Here is a 16,659-nt window from a genome sequence, read left to right as displayed (position 1 = left end):
TTCTAAGGAAGAAAAAAAGGTGCAATAGTGACAAATAGGCATTTTGAATATTCTTAGATATTTGAAATAGAATGTTCTTGACGTTCTTCCATTTAAAAAAAAACAATGAATAAGGGTTTACATCTTATGATTTGTTTAAAATGAGAAATACATATATTTTTTACTTATTTATTTGCTGGTATGTGCCTATGTTTGTGCAATACATATCAGTTTATTTAATACACTGTGGTAGCTACTTCTGTTGATCTGAATTTTATCAAATGGAAATTCACCCATGCTTGGATGAGGGACTCCAGCTTAGCCAAATATTATTGATATCCAACTATAGCCTTCCTAAAAGTTCAAAAAATAATGAAAAGCACTGACAGGTGGCTTTTGGATAACTGTTGGATAAACATCACATTATTGTTCCTCTAGCCTGGCAAACTCTGGCAAAAGTACAGTACTAAAAGACTGGTCCCATAGTTGCCCAGGAGGGGGCCCACTTTTGCCCCAGCTGACAGTCACAACTGTGAGCTAACCAGGCTTTGCATTTTCCGTCCAACCCATTCCGTCAGTTTTTAGAAGAGGCTTGGTCGTTTCTCTGTCATCTGCCTCAGAATAACAAGAATGTACTTCTGGCAAGCCAAACACCCCTAGCTTCTCTTAGTAACTGACCATGACTCTACCATTTGTGAATTTCTTTCACTCCCTTTTTGAAACTATCTATTTTCAGAGTCTAGCAGGTTATGTATGCCATTTTTATTTGTCCTAACTTTAACTCTCGAGTTTCAAGTGGTGAAATTCTAGCATTGGAAGGTCATGCTAGTGGGAGAATTTCACAGGTTTGGTTTTTTATTTTGTTTTGTCCTTGAACAGAGTAATCATCTGTTAGTATAATGAAATTATGATCTGTTCTTAATCCAAATTCAATACTGGACTGCTAGCATATTTCACATTTTCCTGTGATTACTGCACAGAATCATACCATCTTTTCCTATAATTCAAAGGGCAAAAGATAGGGACAAAGGAACTAGTTACTTGAATGTTTTTCTTATGCAACACTGTCCTGTATCCTTAACTTTATTTTTTTCTTTTTCTTTTTTCTTTACCAATTACATGTAATAACAAATTTCCACACAAGTTTTTCTAAGTTATATGATCAAACTCGTCTCCCTCCCGGTGCTGGCAGGCGATTTGATCTGGCTTATACATTACATCCTTAATTTTCTTTCAAGCAATCATAGAACTCAAGCCACTGCATAAAATAACCTATAAGAACTGTGCTTTAAGCAAAATCACCTGGTGGATTTTGAAATTGCCCTGTGTCCTAGCTAGTTCATCTGTTCTTTCTCTTTCTTTAAACTTATCCTTTTCAAGCATCATTAAGAAGTTTATTATCCAGTGAAGATTTTAAACAAACTTTGTTATTTGTAAAGTAATTACAGGGTGTCTTGTATTAGGGAAGAAAGGTGTCCTACAAAAAGTATTGCTGTCTTGTTTTAACAAAGTAAAGCCTTTGGACATACAGCCAAACAGTATAAATATGTATACAGGTGAACTTCATTTTTAAGAAAATCTGATTAAGAAAGGCCAGGGTGGCATCAACTGTCTTAGGAGGAGTGTTTTTACATCACAAAGGATGTTTTATTTTACAAAACTATTCACCATGCACTCCCCTTGTTCATTTTTTTTTAATGGTTGGGTTTTTTTTTAATTCTTTTTAAAACCCTTATCTTCTGCCTTAGAATCAATACTAAGTACTGGTTCCAAGGCAGAAGAGCATTAAGGGCTAGGCAGTGGGGGTTAAGTGACTTGGCCAGGGTCATATAGCTGGGAAGTGTCTGAGACCAGATTTGAACCGAAGACCTCCCATCTCTAGGCCTAGCTCACTTTCAACTGAGCCACCCAGCTGCCCCTAAAAATGTTTTTATATACTCCTTCCCCCCACTAAAAATATCAACTTATAATTTCTCAGGAAGAGACCATTTGTGCTAAATTAATTATCTGTACATATCCAAATTTCTGTCATCTTTCACTGTCCTGGTACATTCCTAATTCCCAATTAGTGTAGTTATTTGAAAACTTTTGAGATCCTCATGCTTCCTCTTGCCATGAGCTTTAGGTAAATAGGGATATGGTCACTTAAAACTGTTTTCTAAGTTAAATTGTACTGTTTTTTAAAAAGAGGTTATCTGATATTAAAAATACCACCAAATTCTGTTTCATTTTTTTAAATGTTTGTTTTCTGTAGCCATTAACAATGAAGCTACTAACATTTTTAGAATTTTTATAGTCAAAGTCGTTTATTTTTTATTGTTTTAAGTAAGGTCTGTCATAGACATGTATAGTAGTTGTATTTGGAAATACAGTAGCTTCTTTGGTATTGTAAAATACAGAGACTAAGAAGCAAAGTCCTCTTTGCCTGCCATATAATACCAGAACTACCAGCATGTCAGAAGTGAAAACGTATTCCTTTTTTTGGAAACACTTTACAGTTGTAATATAAGTAAATTTTTATTTTAATATATATTATGAAATTCTAATATTGCAGTAAATAGGATGACTTTAAAAGCTGTATCATTTTACATTAATGTAGGTCTGAATGCAGAATTTTTTTGTCCCAAATGAGCAGTGAAAGAGGTAAAGTTTCTCTGCCTTCCGCCCATACTGAATGTTGACAGAGAAAGGAGAATCAGCACTTTATTTAGAAATAAACCTTTCTGCCAAATCTGAGGAGATAAGAGGGGCCTGTTAGTTTAAGAAGAGCAAGCAGAAGCTTAAAAGCAAGGGAAATACCTTTTTCTTACTGCAGGCCAAGCTTTGTGAAAATTCATTCCCAGACACAAGACCCAAGAGTATGATTTATTTTATTTTGTATTTTAAAGAAGTTGACCAATCTGCTACTGTACTTGCTTTGGGGGCCTGAATCCCCCATATCTTCTGTTCCCCTACATCTGTACAGAAAAACTGCAGAATCTAAAAGGATGCACTTCAAATTTGTTTGAAAAGCTAATAACTTCCTTTCCTTATACACAGACACCCAAAGGGTTCTTTCTAAGACAACTGGGGAAGGAGAATATGTTCAATAGAGAACAGAAGATATTGTAAAACTGGTGACTTGTGTAGAGTTATTTTCACTTCTAACTCTTGTTTTCCCTTTGATTTTTTTTAATGAGTTTTTTCTCTTGTTTTGTTTTTGTTCAGGGGTTCTCTGGAGCAGTGGCCAGTTGGCCACTTTGTAATGTTAAGATGCTGGTTGAGTAGTAATGCACTGATGTTAGTTCCTTTTTCCTTTGTTCAAGGAAAGTTCAGAAATGATCTATTTGTTTTCTGTTGTTTTTAGATATGTAAATTAATATATATATTTATTTATTTTTAAATGCCACTAACTGTCCATTAGTTAACTGCTACATTCTGTTTTTCTTATTTTGGGGTTCTACTGTTGTGTTGTATAAGACAATAAAAATGTGAATTAAAACATTTTAATACATTTCAGGCATGAATTACCTATTTCTTCAGAAAAATAAAACTGTACCTTTAAAAAAAAGTGTGGTTTCACAATCTGTTTTGACATCTTTATAGACACAGGTAAAATATCCAAAATGCTTTGGATTAGATGCATAAAAATCATGCTTCCGTTCAATTGGGGAATGGCTGAACAAATTGTGGTATATGCGGGTGATGGAATACTATAGTGCTAAAAGGAATAATAAACTGGAGGAATTCCATGCAAATTGGAGAGACCTCCAGGAAGTGATGCAGAGCGAAAGGAGCAGAACCAGAAGAACATTGTACACAGAGACTGATATACTATGGTAAAATCGAATGTAATGGACCTCTGTACCAGCAGCAATGCAATGACCCAGGACAATTCTGAGGGATTTGTGGTAAAGAACGCTACCTACATTCAGAGGAAGGACTGCAGGAGAGGAAACATATAAGATAAACAATTGCTTGAATGCATGGGCTGAGGCGGACATGAATGGGAAATAGACCCTGAACAAGGACACATGTTACAACCAGTGGAAATGTGCGTTGGCCATGGGTGGGGGGAGAGCGGGGGGTGAAGGGGAAAGTAGGAGCATAAAGTATGTAAACAGATTAAAAACGAATATTAATAAATGTCTAATAAAAAAATCAAAAAAAAATCAAAAAAAAACAAAACCATGCTTCCATTAAGTTAGTCAACAACCTTGATAAATGCCTATTGCCTTTCATAGTGAGGTCTGGATAACATGCTTTTTGGGTGAGGAGGGATATAGGTTCATGTCTGGAAAGGCAATGTAACATATGAGCATAGATCCTGAAATGGATCTTACAGGTCACGCCCTCTATTTTATGCAAACTGAGACCTGGAAAGTCAACAAGACTTGGGTTCAAATCTTGCCTCAAAGAGCCTCATGCAACCCTAGGCAAGACAGTTAACTGCTCTTTACTCTGGGAAATTAAAACTTTAAGTTCCAGATAGGTTCCAGATAACAATGGTAGAGGACATTTTCTCATTGAGAGTTCCCTGTACCAATGAGATCACAAATGTTGTCTCCCCACCAAAAAACAGAGAATCGAGAATATTAGAGTTGGATCATTAAAGATTTGTTTTTTTCTTTTTTGATTTGTGAGCAACTCTGTCTCTTTAAAATTCTTCATTATTTTAATAGAAAAGTCCTGATGATTGCTGAGAGGGCCAGGGGCTTTTTGTCACTTGCCATAATGTTATATTGACCACTTAATGTGGACAGGAAGCAGCCAGCCCAAGCAGCTTAAAAATTAGAAGTAGATGGTGTGATAATTAGATTAAGTCTACCCTGCCCATCTTTAGATTTAATCACCAAAGGTGAGAACACCTCCAATTTTGGGAGGTCCGTAACCCACGTGTGCTAGAGTGGGTGACAAATCAGACTCAACTGACCGTCCCCTAGGCAGGCCTATAAGAAGCGTCTATTGTGATTGAACACACAAACTAGGGGGAAGGCACAGGAAGTGACACATAAGTGACCCCTTTAAAAGGAGAAGGTCTTCTGCTAGAGAAGGTCTTCAGGTGAAGAGGGCTGCTGGTGAAGGAGCTTTCCTGGTTCTTGGAGGAGTGCTGGCTGGAATACTGAGACCTTGGTGAGACTGCTTTCAATATCTTCTTTAGAAGCCCATGTGGTGAGTTTAAAGACTGAATCTTCCTGAACTTCTCTTAAGGAACTTCCCTTTAATAGACTCTGTGAATGAAGTTTTGTTTCATCCACCTCCGAGCCTCTGGCCCTCTGACACTCGGCTGAGGGTTAATTAGATCTACCTGGATTAATTAGAGGATCGTAGTAATTTACCTCCTTTGTTAGATTCTTATTCCTTATTTCTTCTACCTTTTCTTAATTGTAAATAAACTTCCATAAAAGTCAATTTTGACTTGAGATTATCCTTAATTGAGGATTGATAATTGCTCAATCCTCTGACAACAAATTTTAATATATTCAACCCAAAAACCCCTTTTTCCCCCTTACATTTTTGGCTGACCACTTAGATTATGCCGATTACCCTCAATATTCTGATATTTTCTTGCCTCTTCTTTCACTCTGTAAACCTCAACTCAACACAGCTGAAGAGATAAGTTCAAATTTTTGTTTTTACTTTTACCTTAGAATAAATAGCACACAGCTATTTGAATTTTAGCGGCTGGGTCCTAAAACCCCACCTGGGGAATTGGTTCCCAAACCACCCCCTCCCATACCAGGAAAAACCCTGGAAAGAGGATCCTATCTTCTAGGTACTTTGCCCAGCAGTACTCAGGGACTTCTAACAACTAGAGAACAAGTATCCCACGTGAGTGAGTAAACTTGTCAGATAACAGAAATCTTTATTTTTTTTTGTTTCTTTTGGGTTTTCCCTTTTAAAAAAAATTCCCATATTGTCCATTTTTGTTAGAGAATAATCATATAAAACCAAAAATCTAAATATAAAAGCCAGAATAAAATAAAAAAATTATGCTGTGATCTGCACAGTTCTTCCTCTGGAGGTGGATAGCATTCTTTGTCATAAGTCCCACAGAGTTGACCTGGATCATTGTATAGTTGTATAGTTAGCATTAAATTTTTATTTTATTAAATTTTTTGTATTGTATTATTGTATATGTTAGTAGCAAAGTCTACCACATTTGATCATTCCACAATATTGTAATTACTGTGTTTTCCTGGTTCTGCTTATTTCACTCTGCATCAGTTCATGTAGGTCTTTCCAGCTCTTTCTGAAATCATCTTAATAGAATCCTTTTAGAAACCCAAAAAATTTCAATCACCATTAATGGAAATCTCCTAAAATATTATTTATACATTTTCCTGCCTCCTTAAGATATCACATGCAATTTGATCTTTTTTCTGATGACCCAAGATTATAGATCACAGGATTATATATTTAGAACATCCAAGAATCTTAAAAGTCATTTAGTCTCATCCTCTGAGTCTACAAGATGCTGTCCCAAGTGCTAAAAAAGTAATGATAGAAAGCAATGGCACCCACTTTCCTATTAAGAAGTTTAAAATTTAGTGGAGAAAAAAAAGGAGATAAGGGGTGTTTCTTTTAAAACAATTTTATTATTTAACAAAAATACAGACATACTCAACTATTCATAATACAAAAGAAAAAAATTAGCAGGTCATTCTCAGGGCTGCGCTGCTTCCACCAAGCTTGGATTTGGACAAACTATATAGTCTGGATTCCCACAGGGAATAGCACACAGGCCCTTGTACCTAAAATGATGTGTATTCAGTTCTATTAAAACTGAAAACCCTTAGGGGCAGGGTAGAGCAGATAGAAAGCCAGGCTTGGAAATGAGAGGACCTGGGTTCAAATCTGATCTCAGACACTAGCCATGTGTCCCTGGGCAAGTCACTTGACCCCAATCGCCTAGCCCTTACTCCTCTTCTGCCTTGGAACAGATAGTATCAATTCTAAGACATAAAGTAAGAACTTAAAAAAAAAAAAGGTCTGGAAACCCTTCAGTAACCCTTAGTAAATTTTAGTAGAATAGAATAAACATGGGACCCAGCATCCCACAGATCCAATAACGTGATGTCCCAATAGTGCCACGCAGTTCAGCAGCAGCAGTAGGATTCTCCTTCCTCCAAGGGAAGATGGCCCTAGGAGATCGGAAGGCATTCCTCTGGGGTGGTAGGAAGGCAGGATCAGAAGGCATTTCACAGTGGAGAGCTAGCTTCTGGGACCGATAGTCTGTGGGACCTTTCCTGTGTATATGCAAGCCGCTTCTGATAGCAGCAAAGTAACTCGTGACTATGGGGCAGGTAGGTGGCAAAGTGGCCACAGTGCTGGGAAGACATCTTCCTGAGTTCAGATCCAGCCTCAGGCACGTACTAACTGTGTGACCCTGGGCAAGTCACCTCACCCTGTTTGCCTCCATTTCCAAATCTATAAAATGAGCTGGAAAAGGAAATGGCAAGCCACTCCAAGATCTTTGCCAAGGAAATCCCAAAGAGGATCATGAGAAATGGAACACAAATGAAAAATGACTGAACAACACCAAAGGAGATGGCTACAGAATCCAGCCTTGTTGAAAATGAGACAACTGCAAGCAGATCTCAGTGTGCTCAGCCTAATCAAGTGTGAACACATTACCATTCTCCTCAGTGTAACATTCCAATTCTATGCGTAGGAGTCTAGAAAAAAATAATATTCATCTCTTGAAAAGACAAAGAGAACAGCTTTCCATGTTGTTGCATTGAAAAAATGGAGAGGGATAACACATATAGAAATTGTATTATTGGGAAGCAAGGGCGTAGGCTTAAGCATTCTAATTCTATGGAATCTGTGACTTTCTTGCACATTAACTCCTGAAACACACCAGTAAAGGCAAGAATCAAGTCCACTGAGCCTCCGTCAATCATCGTCTCAAACCTCAAAGGGCTATATAAATGCCAACTATTATTACTACCTTTTAACTATCCTAAAATGGGTTTGGTTGTGGGGAGGAAGTGTGGAGTTTCAGGTTCAGGAAGGAGATGCCATTAATCACTTTTAAATATTTTTCCACATAACAGACTTCTCTACTAGCAACAATGCAAGGATCCAGAGCAAGGCTGAGGGACTTATGAGAAAGAAAACTAGCCACATTCAGAGGAAGACCTGTGGGAGGAAAAAAACAGAAGAAAAACAACTGCTTGAACACATGGGCTGATGGGGATATTATTGGGGATGTAGACACTAAACGATAACTCTAGTCCAACTATCAATAATATGGAATTAGGTCTTGATACATGTAAAACCCAGTGAAATTGTATGTCAGCTAAGGGGGACTAGAGAGGTTTGGGGGAGAAGGAAAGAACTTGAAACATGTAACTAGAGGAAAATGTTTAAAATAAAAATTAAAAAATAAAACAAAATGAATGAATGAATGAATATTTTCCAAAGACAAAGGGCTTCCCAGGTTTGCTGAGGTTGATCAGTGATAAACCAGAGACCCCAACTAGGCAACAGAATGCCAACAAAACCGTTGCCAACAACATCCCACGCCTCTCTGGGACATCCAATGAAGTTAATCCAAGCAGCTTACCTTCCCCAGAGATAGCCAGTAAAGGTGGCCCAAGTATTACCCCTGAAGCCCCTAATGCTAAGATATCTTATGATTCCCCCACCTAGATGAGACTCCGCAGCCATCTCTACTAGCATTGGACTCCCCTTTGCAGCTTCTTTCCCACATTAAAGCTTTCCTATATTACCTTACTCTGGTCTCATTGTCTCTTGGGTCAAACTCCTGTCAGTCAGACTGACAACCAGAAGCCCCTATTTTGAAGAAGTTAACTCTTAAATATGGCCTTTACATTCTCCTCTTGCCCTCTTTCCATTTGATTCCCAGTTGGACAATGCAAAATGATTGAGAAGATCAAACCCAAACCATTCCCAATTGAACCTATCAACCAATATTTTTTTTTAACCCTTGTATTTTGGTGTATTGTCTCATAGGTGGAAGAGTGGTAAGGGTGGGCAATGGGGGTCAAGTGACTTGCCCAGGGTCACACAGCTGGAAAGTGGCTGAGGCCGGGTTTGAACCTAGGACCTCCCGTCTCTAGGCCTGACTCTCACTCCACTGAGCTACCCAGCTGCCCCTCAACCAATATTTATTCACTACCTACTATGTGACACATTGTGCTAGGTTCTGGGAATACAAAAACAAAAATCTCCCCCCAAAATCCCACCAACCATTATGGTTGTTCTGGTGTGCTCAACACTTCATGTCTCCATTTGGGGCTTTCTTGGCAAAGATATTGGATTGGTTTTTGAAATTTCCTTCTTCAGCTCATTTTACAGATGAGGAAACTGAAGTAAATGGGTTAAGTGACTTGCCCAGGGTCAATGATTCATCATCATTTCATCAGTTTTAACCAGATCTAGTGTGCTCCTGGGCAGCTAGATGGCACCAGCCCTGGGGTGAAGAAGATCCGAGTTCAAATTTGACCTCTAATACCTCCTAGCTATGGGACCCTGGACAAGTCATTTAACCCCTATTTGCCTCAATTCCTCATCTATAAAATGGGGATACATTGGAGACGGAAATGGAAAGCCACTCTACCATCTTGCCAAGAAAATCTGATAGAACAATGGGGTCACATAGAGTGGGAGAGAACTGAACCACCACAAAGTGTGCTCTCACTATGGTAACCATGCCAAAGCCACAAACAAAGGTTATGATTCTTCCCTATGGAGATGAGATATGTTTGATAGAAAGAATCCTTGATTTGGAATCAGAAGAGATTATGATGGATTTGATATCAAATCCCAGCTCTGCTAATAACCATTCCTAGGCAACCTTGGGCAAATAACCTCTCCAGGTGTTGGGTTTCTCTTTTGTAAATGAAGGTTTAGGACTAAATGACTTTTCTGATCCCGCCTACTCTAAGTGATGCATGTAGGTGTCATCCCATCTAGTCTGTCCTTCTGTCACTCTTTTATCTCAATACAAAAAAGTCCCTTAACTAAAGACCTGGCCAACTCCTATAACATGGGGTCAATCTCTGCCCCATGTTATAAATTCATTAAATCTTAAGTGATGAGGCATTTTGTATTCATTCCCTCCCTTCACACTCCAATGCCCATCTTTTTCTCAATCCCTTATCTGCCATCATCACCAAAATAATAATCACTAGCATTTCGGTAATGCTTTGCAAAGTAATGCAGTAACAGCAATATTGTATGATGAAGACTTAGAATGACTTCAGTTATTCTCAGCAATACAATAATCCAAGATAATCCCAAAGGACTCACAATGGAAAATACCATCTGCTTCCAGAGAAAGGACTGATGGTGTCTGAATGTAAACTGAAGCGAGCTATATTTCATTGTCTTTCTTTTTTTAGTTTTCTTCTACAAAATGACTAATATGGAAAAATGTTCATGTGAAATCTATAAAAGATTGCTTGTCATCTCAGGGAGTGGGGAGGAAACTCCTTCCCACAGGAGGGAGATCATTTGGAAATTTTAAATTAAAAATTTTTTAATAAAAAAAGGAATAGTAAAAAATTTTACATGTAATTAGTAAAAAATATTAAAAGACTGAAAAATAAAATCTAGGACTTTTAAAAATATTTCATTTTACCAATTATATATAATAGCAATTTTAAAAAAAACAACTTACTTCCTGTCATAGAACCAGAAGAGTAGTAAAAGCTAGGTAATGGAGGTTAAGTGACTTGCCCAGGATCACACAGCTAGGAAATGTCTGAGGCCACATTTGAACCTAGGACCTCTCATCTCTAGACCTGGCTCTCAATCCACTGAGCTACCCAGCTGCCCCGATAATAGCAATTTTCAATATATGATTTCCAAAATTACAAGGTCTAAATGTTCCCTCTCTTTTCTCTTCCCCCTCCTGGAGATGAGAAGCAATTTGATCTGGCTTCTATAGGTATGATCATAAGGGAACCTTTTCCTCCCAGGGTAATGAACTTTCTACTCATCCTAACCAACCCATTAGCTTGACTGCAATGCTCCAAACAGAGAGACTTTGGTTCCTGAGATGTGGTAGACCAGTGCAGAGGGAAAGGATGTGACGTGGAGGAGGACTATAAAAATGAGACTAGAGAGGAGAAGACGTCTCTTCTCTGGAGGTTTTTGGGCTGGTGGGCCTTCTGAGATCTGGCATTGGTGGCCAGGGTGGAAGACACTCACGTGGTCTAATAAGATTAGGGTGTCAGGATAGGAAATATTTTTTCTTTTTCCTTCCCTCCTTATTTCTTTCTTAGACTATATTTATATTAAAACTAAATTGTTAAAAGCTACTATCTTCCTCATGAAGAATTAGTTATTTTATAACTAATTTTTTAGTTATTTTATATTATTTTTATTTTTAATATAGTTTTAATATTTATATTAGTTATATTAGTTATTTTGTAACTAATAACTTAAGGGTTAGTTATTTTATAAATGGTGACCACAAGAATCTTTTTTAACCAATATTACATTTAGCATGTTTCATTTGACATAATATTAATTTTTCATTGTTACACATGCAAAACATATTTCCATATTGGTCATTGTTATGATAGACTACTCATATAAAACCTAAACCTCCAAACAAACTAAAGTAAAAAAATCACATGCTTTTTTTTTTTTTTTTAAACCCTTGTACTTCAGTGTATTGTCTCATAGGTGGAAGAGTGGTAAGGGTGGGCAATGGGGGTCAAGTGACTTGCCCAGGGTCACACAGCTGGGAAGTGGCTGAGGCCGGGTTTGAACCTAGGACCTCCTGTCTCTAGGCCTGACTCTCACTCCACTGAGCCACCCAGCTGCCCCCTAAAAATCACATGCTTTTGATATGCATTCTGGCTCCCCTCGTTCTTTCTCTGGAGATGGAGACCATTAAAATCTAGATTTTTTTTTTAAAGTTCTTTATGTTTTATCACAATGATCTCATTAGCCTTCCATCATCTCTCAAGATCACCTTCTCCTCTGGGACACAGCAACATCCTCTCCCCTGCAGTCACAGCCCTCTTCCTCAATGCCAACTATATGCCCCCTACCTCGCCTTCTGCCAATCCCTTCTCAGCTCCAGAAAGAGCTGGGACCCTGTGGGAGAACTGAGGGCTCCTCTTAGTCCCACTTTCACTCTCTGTCCTCTGGGTGTCCCTAGACCAGAGGGACCTCATTCACCTCTCTCCTGGGTTCTGTCTCTACTTCTAGGGAAAAACCCAACTAAACGGTCACGACTCTGACATCTGTGTAGTCTCTCTGTTGGCACTAGGTATTTGGCTTGGATTTTTTTAGGCATTTATCTTCATGCTTTCACACATTTAAATAGACAGCTAGGTGATACAGTGGGGAGAGTACTAAATCCAGGGGCAAGTCACTGTATCTATCTGCCTCAGTTTCTTTAATTGTAAAATGGAGAGGTAGGGGAAATAATAACACTTACTTTACAAGTTTGGGGTGTAGATCAAATGCGATATTTGTTAAGTGATTAAGATGATTCCTGGGACATAGCAGATACTTAACAAATGCTCCCCATCACCCCCATTTAATTTTTTTTTAATTTTAAACCCTTAACTTCTGTGTATTGACTTATAGGTGGAAGATTGGTAAGGGTAGGCAATGGGGGTCAAGTGACTTGCCCAGGGTCACACAGCTGGGAAGTGTCTGAGGCCAGATTTGAACCCAGGACCTCCTGTCTCTAGGCCTGGCTCTCACTCCACTGAGCTAACCAGCTGCCCCCTCCCCCCGTTTTATTTTATTTGTTTTAAACCCTTACCTTCCATCTTAGAAAAAATACTATGTATTGGTTCCAGAAGAAGAGGAAGGGCTAAGCAATGGGAATTAAGTGACTTGCCCAGGATCACACAGCTAGGAAGTATATGAGGCCAGATTTGAACCCAGGACCTCCCATCTCTGGGCCTGGCTCTCAATCCACTGAGCCACCTGGCTGCCACCTTAATAGATGTATTGTCCATCTATACCCTTGCCATTTCTAGTTTGGAGAATGAGAGATGTCCATACTGGTATAGTTCCCCAGTACCCACCTATTTGACTCTCCTTGAGACTATTTGAAGAAAGTATTTATAGGAACCTTGAAAAAGAAAATAGGTGAAAATAAAGTTTTGAATTTATTTTCTAAAATAGTTGAGGGAGCATAATAAACAAAGGGACTCTCTCTCCTCTGATCTCCCTCAGAATCTTTTCATCCAGTCCCCTAAGAAAAGTCTTTTGGTCTTCAGCCCATGTCTTATCTTTCCAAGGGACCTTTCCTAGAAACTGGAAAGGACTTTGGAGAAAAATATTAATTCTTTATATTTCCAATTTTTAATATGCTTCCAGAGAGTGAATTTTTAGTACACTTAAACCAGACTCATTTCTGCACTGGTAATTCTTGGCACGTTGGCACAAGCACCCAGCTGGTCTCAGAATCAACATATTCAAATCCTACTTCTGGCACATGCTGGCACTATGTGATCCTGGGTAAGTTACACTTCAACCTTTCAGAGCTCTAGTCAACTCTCTTAAGACTAGGATTTACAAGGAGGCAGCTAGGTGGCTCAGTGGATAGAGAGACAGGAGGTCCTGGATTCAAATTTGACCTCAGACATTTCCTAGCTATGGGACCCAGATCAAATCACTTTCTCTCCCCCCCCCACCCCATTGCTTAGCCCTTCCTACTCTTCTGCTTTGGAACCAATACACAGGATTGATTCTGAGGTGGAAGGTAAGGATTAAAAAAAAAAAAAGACTAGAGTTTGCAGAGCAGGTGCTGAGCTATATGTGGGTAGAGGGAATTCCTTACCAAGTGCATGCTACACCCATCAAGTCACAGCACTGGTCCCAAAGCAAAGTTTGGGCATTATATATACCTGACCCTCTCTGCTTATATTGATGGGTTTGTACAATGGGTATGCCTGATCTGTTCTCTGTCTTTTGCTCTCTCTCCCTATCTCTCTTTCTCTGTCTCTATGGCTCTGTCTCTGTCACCTCCTCTTTTTCTTTTTCCTCCCTAACCCTAATACTTTCCCTCTCTATTCCTTTCTCTGCCTCCATGTGGTATCTCTAATCCCAGTCCTCTATCTCTGTCTTTCTGCCTCTCTCTTTTTCAGTTTTTCTCTTTCCCTTTCTCTGCCTCTAACACTGCCTCCATGTCTCTCTTTCCCTCTCTCCTCCATGTCTCTCTAACCCCAGTTCTCTATCTCTCTCTTTCTTTCTGTGTCTCTTTTCCTCTCTCTCTGTCTCTAACTCTGCCTTCGTGTCTCTAACCCTAGTTCTCTGTCTTTCTGTCTTTACCTCTGTCTGTCTGTCTGTCTGTCTGTCTCTGTGTTTCCTTTCCTTGCCCAGTGTACCACACATAAGTAACAGCCAATAATTTTATTTCTTCAATTCATCCTAAAATCTTTTGTGGTCCTATCACTTAAACCTTTGCCTTTGCTACCAGTTTGGGGGCCATCTTTCTCTCCTCTAAGAGTTGGTGAGGTTCAGTTTAAAATGTTCCCTCATTCACTCCCACAAGTGCATTTTCAAATACTTTATTACTTCTGTGGATCTGATCTAACCAATGGAGATATTCCCTCTAGTAGTGAGAATTGCAACTCATCCCTTCCTGCCCATCCTATGTGATTCTCATCCTCCATGGACTCAATAATGTCCAAGATGCTTGTATACATTCACGTTCCTCCTTCTCCCGAGCTGTGCCACCTAGATGCCTCCATACCATCTTTTTTGATCCTTGTACCAACCTTCATGAAATAGACAATACCCCCATTTTGAAGATGAGAAAGCAACTGATTAACAAAGAAAAGTCCTTCGCTTCTTGATTCTCTTTAATGGAGTTATTGATCCCCACAAAGCTAAGTTGGTTTTGCCTCCCACCACCCTCCCTTTGCCCCACGAGACCGCCAGATGTGAAGGGGACAGTACACGCTGGGAGGTCTAAAGACCAAAGTGTTGTGAGGAGGATTACTTAGCTATTAGTTAGGAGACCTAACAGGAAGGGCTGGAGAATTCCAAATGGAATGGGGAAGGAGGAAGTGGGTTTTGCATTCTGAGACGGACTCCATGGTGGTTGGGACAAGCTGTAACTGACCCTGGGAGACCGCAGAGCTAGTGGAGTTGTACCCTAATTCCCTGGGATCTTGGAGTGTGGTGAAGGTTGAAAGCAGAAGACATCAATCCTGCAAGATAACACTGAGTAGGGAAGTGGCCTGTGATCTGGCATACAGCTTGGCTAAGGACCTAAAGAATAGGGCTTGAACTTGGGGTCTCACAACTGTTACAGAGATGTTCCAAGATGCCAGGAACCAACTCCTCCACAGCTGATGATCCAAAGTAACCAGGTAAGGAGTGAAGTCTGCAAGCTGTCCCCCAGATCACAGGCCACTTCCCTACTCAGTGTTGACTTGCAAGACAACAAAAGGCAGCAACAAACTATAAAGGACCCTCCTTTGAACTGAATCTACTTATGACTTGACTCCTTGGTCCAAGCAAATAAATCTCTATTACCTTTTTTCATAATTAGAAAAGATTGCTGCTAATGAAATTATAAATGCCATCACCATGATCCCTGCCCTGAAAAAAGAGAGCTCAGTTAGTGGGTTTTGGACAGCAATAGAACAATCCATTCTTACTCCATTCTGCTAGGCTCAGTGATTTCTGATTAAAGAAGCCTGTGAAAAATCAAACCTGTGTGGAGCTGGATAGAGGGCATCTATTAGACTAATCAGAGACACTTCCCAGAGGGAAGTTGGGGTGTTGATTTAGCCTAGGATGTTCCAAGAATTTCCAGAAATGGGCCCTTTGTTAGAGCTGGTGTAGATGACATGATCCCATCTCATTTCTGGAAACTTCTCTCCTGGCTTATATAATAATAACTGACATTTCATTGGCATGCTTTAAAGCCCACGAACTGCTTTATATCGCATCTTCTTTTTTAACCCTTATTTTCTGTCTAAATAATAATTCCAAGGCAGAAGGACAAAGGGCTAAGCCAATGGGGTTAAATTAAGGCCAGGATCACACAGCTAGGAAGTGTCATATTTGAATCCAGATCTCCCCAACTCTAAGTCTGGTACTCTAACCACTGTGCCATCTAGCTGCCCTTATACCACCTTTTATGATCCTTGTATCAACTTTCATAAAACAGGCAATAGTCTCATTTTGAAGATGAGAAAGAAGAGATTCCGATTGTTCATTGTAATTTATTCTTCATTTTCAGAGAGAATCAATGGCATCACTGGGCATTGTCTTAGGTTTAAGGAACTCAATGGAAATAGAATGGGATAGTATAAAGAGTATTGATTCTGGAGACAAAGAGCCTGGGTTTAAGTTTTGCCTCTGAGGCCTTCATCCCTCTGGGCCTCAGTATCCTCATCTGCAAAATGAAGGAGTTGGATTGCATGGTCTCTGCGAGCCCTTCCAGCTTTAGACCTAGGAGCCTGTGACTTGCTCATTGTGATTCAGCTAGCAAGGGTCAAAGGGAGGTGGGATTCAAGTTCAGATCTTCCTGACTCTCCTCCATAAATCATGACGCCTCTTTCTTTGGGTATCCCTTTTAAAGATCATAGTCAAGGGGCAGCTGGGTAGCTCAGTGGATTGAGAGTCAGGCCTAGAGATGGGAGGTCCTAGGTTCAAATCTGGCCTCAGACACTTCCCAGCTGTGTGACCCTGGGCAAGTCACTTGACCCCCATTGCCCACCCTTACCACTCTTCCACCTA

Source organism: Gracilinanus agilis, chromosome 4 (genome assembly GCF_016433145.1).
Source record: "Gracilinanus agilis isolate LMUSP501 chromosome 4, AgileGrace, whole genome shotgun sequence".
Lineage (NCBI taxonomy): Eukaryota > Metazoa > Chordata > Mammalia > Didelphimorphia > Didelphidae > Gracilinanus > Gracilinanus agilis.
This window is presented reverse-complemented; position numbering follows the sequence as displayed.